The sequence below is a fragment of the Numenius arquata genome, chromosome 5 (assembly GCF_964106895.1).
Source record: "Numenius arquata chromosome 5, bNumArq3.hap1.1, whole genome shotgun sequence".
NCBI classification, from domain to species: Eukaryota; Metazoa; Chordata; class Aves; order Charadriiformes; family Scolopacidae; genus Numenius; species Numenius arquata.
The window spans coordinates 50,012,023-50,022,106 of NC_133580.1; positions in this window are offsets into that span (position 1 = coordinate 50,012,023).

The window sequence follows — 10,084 nt, forward strand, 5'->3', positions numbered from 1 at the left end:
CAGTAAATTCTACAAGTATTAAATCTCAGACTTTCACACTACCAGTCTATATTCAATTGTTTGGTCAAGTTTTTCAACTTTTCTTGAAAGTGGTGACTCAGTTTGCTATAATCTAGTTTTTAAAGTCACATACTTTACAAAATTCTAAAGTCACCTACTTGAGAGTACTTAAGTCCTTTCCATTTTCCTACTGTGAGATGATCTCTTTTTAGATAAGATTTGCATCTCTGACCATTTATGAACTTGCTCTCAAATGAAGGCACATTGACTTCAGCCAATGTAAGTGAAAATGTTCTAATATTAAGATTGTATTAGTAAGTTATTAGTAAGTTTCAGTATACTGTGAAAGAAATATAATACAAATCTCAACCTGTCAATTTTGTCAGCTTTAAAGAACAACAGGAGAATCCTTGAAGTACAAAATAATTTTTAGCACATGAACAGTTATGTTCCTTAGTGCTTAAGCTGTCAAAATAAACAGTTTGTAATGGCACACCTCAATGTTTGCATTATTCATGCTTTATGAATTCTGTTACTACTTTAGCAAATACAAAGAATGAAAAAATTCCTTACGTTACCTACAAAATAAAATGATAATTATTATGTTGCTTCTTTGCTTTTATTCTTTTATTATCTTTTTTTTTTTTTTTTTAAATTTTGCAACCATGACAGTGTTGTGAAGTTTGGGGTTTATTAGCTATTTTTTTTCCTCTTAGCTACAAGCTTTTTATTTTTATTAGCTATGACTGTTAATATATTGTCAACAATATTTTTTTTTGCTATTTTCCAAAATTTCCTTGTGTGAGTTCATTTCTCTTAAAAATAATGAAACAGAAAATGGATTATTCTCACCTTAAGTGTGTAGAAGTGAAAAACAACTGGAAATATTTTGATATTTCTGTAATTTAAGACATGATAAATGTATCTTTCAAGAAAAACTTTCAGTGTCTTCACAGCTGAAAGGGAAATTAATGTGTAGGAATTATACAAAGCTTTTTTCTTGTTATAAAATGCACCATTTTAACAAAGGGTTAATCTTGAAAAAAAACACCTCTTACATTTTTTGTAATAATCAAGTGCTGTACAAGCCTGACTATGAACACTACGATGGTATGTTCTTATTGCTTCTGCATCAGCCACCTTGTTCTTTAATTTGCTTAGCAACAGAAAAAAAGAGTTTTCCTCTTAGAAATACTAGAATCATTTTACGATCCATTCCATTTGCATACTTTCTTACATCTGACAGTCCATTTCAAGCAACGGAAAAAATATATATGCATAAAATACAGGAGGTTTTACAGAAATAATTGCTATCTTTGCTATTTCAAGAAAAAATCTATCACATTCTGAAAGATGCAACAGTTAATCTTTTTTGGACAGAACAGATTGAACTGCTAAAGGACTCTTTCCACTGCAGTTGCTATTACTGCATGAAAAGTTGTCACTCAGTCATTTAAAAGCACATGAGATATTAGACTTAGTCCTGGACTATGAACCCTTTTTCTCCTCTACATTTTTCTTCTGACATTATAATAGATCCCAGACACTTTGTTTCACATAAACAGTCTTCAGGTAGATGTAAGTATATGAATTAAAAATTATTTTATGAATTAAAATTTATTTGATATCAAAAGAATGAGTATATAGGAGAAGACAGTCTTTGGTAGGAATTTTTTTTCTTTTTTTTGTACATAAAAGGTTTCGCATGTTGTTCTCAGAAACATTTCAAACAAAGCATTTTGCATTTCAAAGGGGATTGATGTCATTTCTACATAAACTTTGTAAGAAAAGCTCCATCAGTTAGGATCCAATCAAAGATTCAAGAACTGCAGAAGGGCAGTTAGAAGGGCAACGAAGCTGGTGAGGGGTCTGGAGCACAAGTCTTACGAAGAGAGGCTGAGGGAGCTGGGGCTGTTCAGTCTGGGGAAGAGGAGACTGAGGGGAGACCTTATTGCTCTCTACAAGTACCTGAAAGGAGGCTGTAGAGAGGCAGGGGTCGGTCTCTTCTCCCAAGTTACAGATGATAGGACAAGAGGCAATGGCCTCAAGTTGCGCCAGGGGAAGTTCAGGTTAGATATTAGGAAATATTTCTTTACTGAAAGGGTTGTCAGGCATTGGAATGGGCTGCCCAGGGAGGTGGTTGAGGCACCATCCCTGGAGGTATTCAAGAGAGGAGTTGACATAGTGCTTGGGAATATGGATTAGTGTTGGGTGGTGTGGTGGTGTGTGTGTGGGTTGCGTGTGTGGTGGTTTTTTTTTTTTTTTTTTTTTTTTTTTTTTCTTTTCATTGGTTGGACTAGATGATCTTAAAAGGTCCCTTCCAACCTCTGTGATTCTGTGATTCTGTGATTCTGCAGCAAGCTGTAATTTGAGATTTTTGTGGCTGCAGATGACACCAAGTTGGGCAGGAGTATTAATCTGCCTGAGGGTAGGATGGCTCTACAGAGGGATCTGGACAGGCTGGATCAATGGGCTGAGGCCAATAGGATGAGGTTCAACAAGGCCAAGTGCTGGGTCCTGCACTTGGGTCACAACAACCCCATGCAGTGCTACAGGCTTGGAGGAGTGGCTGGAATGTGGCTCAGCAGAAAGGACCTGGGGCTGTTTTTCAACAGCCAGCTGAATATGAGCCAGCAGTGTGCCCAGGCGGCCAAGCCTGGGCATCCTGGCTTGTATCAGAAATAGTGTGTCGAGCGGGACTAGGGAAGTGATTGTCCACCTGTACTTGGAACTGGTGAGGCCACATCTCAACAATATGTTCAGTTTTGGGCCCCTCAGTACAAGAAAGACACAGAAGTGCTGGAGTGTATCCAGAGAAGGGCAATGGAGTTGGTGAGGGGTCTGGAGAACAAGTATTATGAGGAACGGCTGAGGGAACTGGGGTAGTTTAGCCTGGAGAAAAAGAGGCTGAGGGGAGACTTTATTGCTCTCTACAACTACCTGAAAGGAGGTTATAGCAAGGTGGGTGTCAGTCTCTTTTCCCAAGTAACAAGCTCTTCACTGAAAGGATTATCAAGCATTTCAACAGGATGCCCAGGGAAGTGGTTGAATAACCATCCCTGGAGGTATTTAAAAGACATGTAGATGTGGTGCATAGGGACATGGTTTAGTGGTGGACTTGGCAGTGATTGGTTTATGGTTAGACTTTATCTTAAAGGTCTTTTCCAGCCTAAATGATTCTATGATTCTATGATATTAGCATAATAATGCAACTGGCTGACCTGGACAAAACTCCATCAAGAAGAGGGCAGGTTCAGTCAAAGGCTCTCCAGGCAGTACATATTAGTACTTATTTGGTGTTCCACTTTGGCTAAGTTCTTCGGTTTTGAAGGCTCATATCAGTGTAAAGCCCCAGTGACTTTACACTTTGCTTTTAAGGGCAGTACTCAGGCTAAGCTTTTCTCGGACAGCCTCGTTGGCTGCACTAAACTCCACCCAAACCCACTTTGCTCTCCAGTCCCAGCACACAAAGGAAAGCCTTGCTTCCTGCAGTCTTTTCAGCATCTCTGGACTCAACAGCAGCACAGTATAATGATGTCCTGTGTGAGCTCCTTTTTTTTAGCAAAGCACTGAAATTTGAAGAAAATTTCCAGTAGTAATTGGTAAAGCCAATATGTGATAACTGTTAGACCCCTTCAGAGGAAGTAGCTTGAGCCTTACATCAAAGTCTATTATGCATGATAACCATACAGGGCAAGGGCTATTCAGGTAATCAGTTACAAATACTTCCAAACTCTTTTCCTTTTTTTATTTTCTTTTTTTTTTTTTCAAATTCAATTTTCTCATGAGAGATTCCTAAAGCGGAAGTAAGAGCTTTTGAATAATAAATTTTTTTACAAGCAAAACCCCAAGTAAGATCATTCCTCCTGGCATTCAGTTCAATGTGGTTTTAGGAGAATAACAGGGTTTTTTGACTTTTGTGGTTAATTTGCATTGGTGGATACTTTGAGCTGTGAAAGCAAGGTCACTTCTGCAATGGCTTGGTTGACTGAGTCAGCCTTGATGTGATGAATGATGGAACTAAAGGACAGAATGACACTTTAAAGGTCAAATCAAAGAAACTATGGATGTTACTTGGAAATGTGTTAAAGCAGGGCCTTTTTATGAGGCAACTAAATGATTAGAAAGCATGCAAGAAGCAGTGTTTGATATTGCTTGAGAGGCTGTTCTTTCAATATGGGTTCTCCACCCTATGTTAAACAGTAGTATAATGAAGGGGAAGCAGAACATTCACACCACTACTAAAATCTCATCTAATTAAGGAAAAAATAAAATAAGAATGGAAAACTGAAGTTAAATATGAAAATAGTTTTCATCAGTTGCCATATTTTCATGTCCGTCTCTCTCTAATACACACAGTCTTCATATTTAATTCCCTACTAGTATGAATACTATTTTCTAATTAAAGATAAAGGTGTCATATTCAAAGTGAAAAACATTCAATTTTGGGCCATCACAGATCATTCACACTGCATACATTTGTGGAAATGACTAGATGTCTCATGACTTGATATGTCCTGTTTTTTAATCAGAGATAACCAAAGCAGTTATAAATGGGAAAAAGTATGAAGTATCATGAAATCAAAGAAAGTGTATAAATTGATTTTCTACACAGAAGTCTTGTAAAAAAATATCTTGAGACACACAATCTATTGAATAGTAAGAATGTAAACATTTCTCATTTAATCAAGTTTAATATATTTGTTTCTGTGGGACTATATATTCAAAACCATTTTAGTATTTAATGAGAGAAACTGTTCCTAGTTAAGGCTAGAAATATCTTTTCGTGATCCCATTAAAATCAAACAAACTTGAATTAATATGGGAAACTTTTTTGAGGGGGAAAAGCCTCATACCTTTGCCTGTCTTGTTGTTGACACTGAAGTCTTAGTGTAGACAAAAAATTGAAAAAAATGGCACTCTGCTCTTTGGCTGTTTCTTTTTGGTGCCACTCTGACAATCCTTCATTCTTTGTGTCCTGGTCACTGGTTCTTTCCTTGAAAGATCTGAGGGGATGAATAGACTAAGAAATTACGAGAATAATACTGAAGTTTGGAGATGGAACTGTCTTCAGAGTCTGAAGAGAAGAAAAAAGTATTACCTTCTTTCAACTTTTCACTGGCATAACTCCTTTATGGATGGTTTTGGTAGCCTCATTAGCTTAAGAAACTTGTTAATGCAGGTGCCACTGTGTGATAGCAGCCTTAATTCTTGTGAAAGGAAGCATTGGATCATCTTTATAATTCAGAGATTTTACTCTTTCTTGTGTTATGAACGTGTTCTAAGATTTCTTTAAGTATAAAAAAACAGGCAGGTATTAAAACTATTTCTTAGATGTCCAAATGTGCTTGCCTTTTTATATATATATTACAGTTTTAGGGTATGCTTTTAAGCTTAGTTGTGAGTAGCTTTGATACTGTTTTTTAAAGCATTTGCCTTCTTGCTTACCAGTTCTTGAAGAGATCATTTGTTTCTTTGGGGTTCCTTCTGGGTTTTTTAAAGAGCTTCCTATAAGTAATTCCCTTTATAAGTATATTCAAATGGCTGAATATTTTCATTATGATTACAACCTTACAGTATTGTGCCTAAACAAACTGCTGTTTAAATAGCTCTGCTCTAAAGAATAATTTTTTATCTTAAACATTTTCTTCAAAGTAATGTTTAAACTTCAACCACCATATGAAAGGGATTTGCTAGTGAAAAAGTTCCAAATGTCTTACCGTTATCTTCAAACTGAAGGAGCTTTCCACTTTATTTGGAAAGGAAAATAGAGAGGAAATTCCAGTTTCAGGAGAGGGTTGGCTGGTTTGGATATGCTAGTTAATGTACATTTTATATATCTTATTTTTCATTGAGAAAATGGAAATTATTATCTTCATACTTCTTATCAAGGGGGTTAGCATTTTGTTTGGGAAGAAGACATAACCAGTTGGCTACTTGCCCTTAAAGCAAAGCCCACGTCTCTGAAGACTGCAATCCACAGGAGGTCTGTGCACAGGGGTACTGGTTTTGTCTGGGGCAGAGGTAATTTTCATAGTAGCTCCTATGGTGCTATGGTTTGGATTTGTGACCAAAACAGTGTGGATGTTTTAGTTACTGCTGAGCAGCACTTACACAGCATCAAGGCGTTTTCTGTTTCTCACGCTGCCCCACCAGCACGTAGGCTGGGGGTGCAGAAGATGTTGGGAGGGAACACATCCAGGACAGCTGACCCCAACTGACCAAAGGGATATTCCGTAGCATATGATGTCATGGTCAGCATGTTTTGTTTGTTTGTTTTACTTACTAAACTGCCTTTATCTTAGCCCACGAGTTTTCTCACTTTTACCCTTCTGATTCTCTCTCCCAGCCCACTCGAGGGAGCAAGCAAGCTGCTGTGTGGGGATTAGCTGCCTACTGGGTTAAACCACAACAACAGGTTACAAGAAAGCTGTTTCCACCACACAACATCAAGATTATTAAAGTCCTGGTTTAAATGAGAAAGCTGGATGCCCATGACTGCAAAAATGGAAGCTCACAACCAGAGGCTAATGCTCTTTCACATCCTTTTTCTCTTTCCTCAGAAGATCTGCACCTACATGATGAACACAGTTCCTTGTCCAATCCAGAGCTCTTATTTTGTAAACTTGTGCCCATCCTTTATTAAGGGAAACCAGAGATCTCCTAGGGGCAAATTTTATTAAACAGAACACTTTCGTTTCTAAAACAAGTAATAAAAAACAAGTCTAAATTTTACTCCAAACATAAAATATATAAAAGTGCTAAAGATTTCTTTTTTCTTTGAAATTTTGTCAGGATGAGGTTTGTTTGTATCAGTCCTACAGAATAAATACAGCTTTTTGCTATGTCAGTTCATTTTTGCATTAGTGTTGGGCTTTAATCTCACATTGTTTTAACTTGAGTAGATATTGGCATTGATATGGGTATAGAATGGATTTTAAAAGGTGTTTAGGAAAAGGCATAGGAATTTCTGTAGCCTTAGGGCTTGTTTTTCAACTGTGGGAATTAATAGAGTGAGTCGCTGTTGGGTACTACAAACTGGTAAGTGTTTCAATCCATGCTGCATTCTGTGTCAATTTTTAAACAAATCATGACTGAGATGCGTGACCAGGGAGGGTCATGAGTAGCTGCAAGAGAAGCAATATGATGACCAAAGAAAAAAACCAACCCAAAAAAACTCACCTACTTTGCCTTCTTTATGTTTGGCTATGCGTGGATGAAACTTTATTATGTGAGGTTTCAGAAACTGTAGCTGTGCAAAGTAACTAGACCTAGCATTTTAGTATCATATTGTGAACTTGGTTCATGTATTTCAGATCTTTGTAAACTTAGAGATCTGTAGGATATCTTACAGGAAAACATAATGAAAGTCAGCAACATAAATAAATATAGCAAGACTTGCTCACTAATTACTAGCTGAGCAGTCATGTAAGGTGTGGTTGCTTTTTCATTTCTGCTTTTATTTTATTTGTGTATGTTTACTTGTTTTTTTCTCTTGAATACTCTTTCCACTATCTCCACTTTCCCTCCTCTAATGGAATTACCTCTTGATAATATGTATTCTTTCTTCATTTGATTTGCTTCTGTATGGCACAAATGCTGTACATTCACATGAAGACTGGAATATTTAGTAAGAGAGAGTGGTGAATAAAGTAACTCCTTTGATTGCCATTATACCCTCTCACTTGGCAAAGTAAAAGGAACAACATTGTGCTCTTGGGAATATTTAGCTTCTATAGAGGGACTAAACTTGATGCTCTAACTTGGTAGTTCTTTAGTACTATTCCTTTTCTTAATCAAAGATCTTTTTCTTCCTTCCAATTCCATCTTGAAATTTTAGAATCAACTTTGTTCATTTCAGCAACACCAAAGATTTAATAAGGGGAGAGGAATCAGAGTTGCTTTATTCAGAATTCTGCTTCTTTTCTCCCAGTAGAAATGAGGTGGGATATTGACCCAGTGTAATTTCAGTCATCTGACTCCTGAGCCTTTTGTCAGTGAAGAATTACTAATACTTAATTTAGGTGTGGCCAGTTATTCTCCATATGGTTCAATGATGATATAGAAAGTCTAGATTTTCAGTTAAGATACTTCAGGTCAGTTAAATGACGTGCTGCTACAAGCTTCTGCTGCTATGGCTTGACACATAGTTCACATCGTTATTGGTGTCTGTGAGAATGCTTAACAATTCTTGAATAGTTTTTAAAAAAAATCTAGAACGAATAAACTTGAGATTTCTCTTCTGCTTTCTCAGGGTGAATGCAGAATTTGGTATTTTGGTATTTTGACACAGTTATGGTACAGAACAACCTCTCCTTTCTGGCTCAGAGTCTCCTGAAATGCAGTAGGACAAGCAGTAGCCTTTGGGAAGAGGGCACCTTGAGACACAGGCCACCAAGGTGGCTTCAGGATTAAGAATCATTTCACCTAGTTTTGTCTTGCTATAATGTGAATGTCAGCAGATGAATTACCTTGATTCTTTATAGGTATTTAGGAGAAATAGGCACTTCTGACCTATTTTAAATGTCTGTGTTAGGGTGACATCATATGAAATGTGTGGTTTCTTTCCATAGACTATAAGGGGATTCCACTGAGACCTCAGTAATACCATTTCATTTTTCCATATCTCAGCTTAATATTGGCATATTATCCTTTTTGTTCCTAGTTTTCTTCTCTTGCATAAGTAGGTTGTAATATTTTCTGCTGTAAGGGCGGCTTACTGATATATTTTTCCTGTGCTTAAAAAAATGGTTCTCTGTAATATAAACAATGGAGATGAAGTACCTTCCTTTCTGCTGCAAGATTAAAATACTTTTGAACTTCATAAACCTCTGCTGTTGACTGTACAGCAGAATTACACAGTCCTTTCATGTTTGGGTTTTGTTGGTTTGTTTTTTTTTCCAGATATGTTTCCGATATTATGAGGAAAACATGTAGAAGGAAAAAATGGATGAGAAAACAATTTATATCTTTAAAAAGAGCTGTATGTATACCCAGACGTATAAAAATATCAAACATTGTGTTCCTGTGCTGGATATGTTTAACTATATGGTTATAATAATAATTCTGAAGTGATACCTCTAGTTAAAAATCAATGCTCTGAAATAATGCTTTTAGATAGTACAATGCTCAGTTGGAAGTTTGTTCTCCTAGACGAGACCTTTACTCAACATCCATCATTCAAAGAAGATTTAAGTAAAGCAGAGGTGTCTCTCATCTGCTCTGTTTTTATTAGAAGGGATGAAGAGATACTTTTGTAAGTTGTCCCACAAAAGCAGCATAATTAAAGGGTAGAGGTATCCATGGTAGTGGGAAATAGTCAATCAAAGGACTTTTTTTGTTTTGGGTTTTTTTTTGAGGTGAAATAGCTGCTTTTGAGAAAACACTTTTTCAGTCTGTGATCTTTAGGTCTAGGGGCTGGGCTGGAAACACAATCCATGTTTTCTAGTGAAGCTGCACTGTTTTCTACAAAATAGCTTTCAGGAGAAGGGAGAGATACAGTAAGAAAAAAAATTAATGTGGCTTTGTAGCCTCATGTGCAGTGTCTTTTCCTGGTTGGATGGGGAGGCTTTGGAAGACTTCTTTCCAGAGTTCTTCCTTTCTACATAATATAAACTTTGGAATGTTGGATCTAAAAGAAAAAAAAAAAACAAAAAACATAAGATTTTTTCATGCTCTTATCGTGGCTGTCAGCCTGATATTTACAGTACTTTCCTGACAATTCCCTGAGGCTAAGGAAAAGAACGTGTCTTCAGCATGCTGGTTGAACTCTCTGTTACATCAAAGCTAGCTACTGACACCACCTCCAATATAACAGCTCTGCTGAAGACTGTCAAACACAACAAAACAAATGATCGTGTTTGCCTGTCCTCGGAGGGGATTCCTGCGCTTGCAAGAGCAAGGCATCTCCCTTAAATCCTGACTGGTGCCTAATGGTGGAGGAAAGCATGTTTTCAAAAGGAGATCTGTGTTTAGCATTTGTATTGGTAGGTTTTACGTATCCCTGTTCCGAGGGTGCATGCTTAGACAATCCTTCAGGGATCTGGAGTCCGTGCCAGGTGCCTAAAAGGTGTAATCGCACACT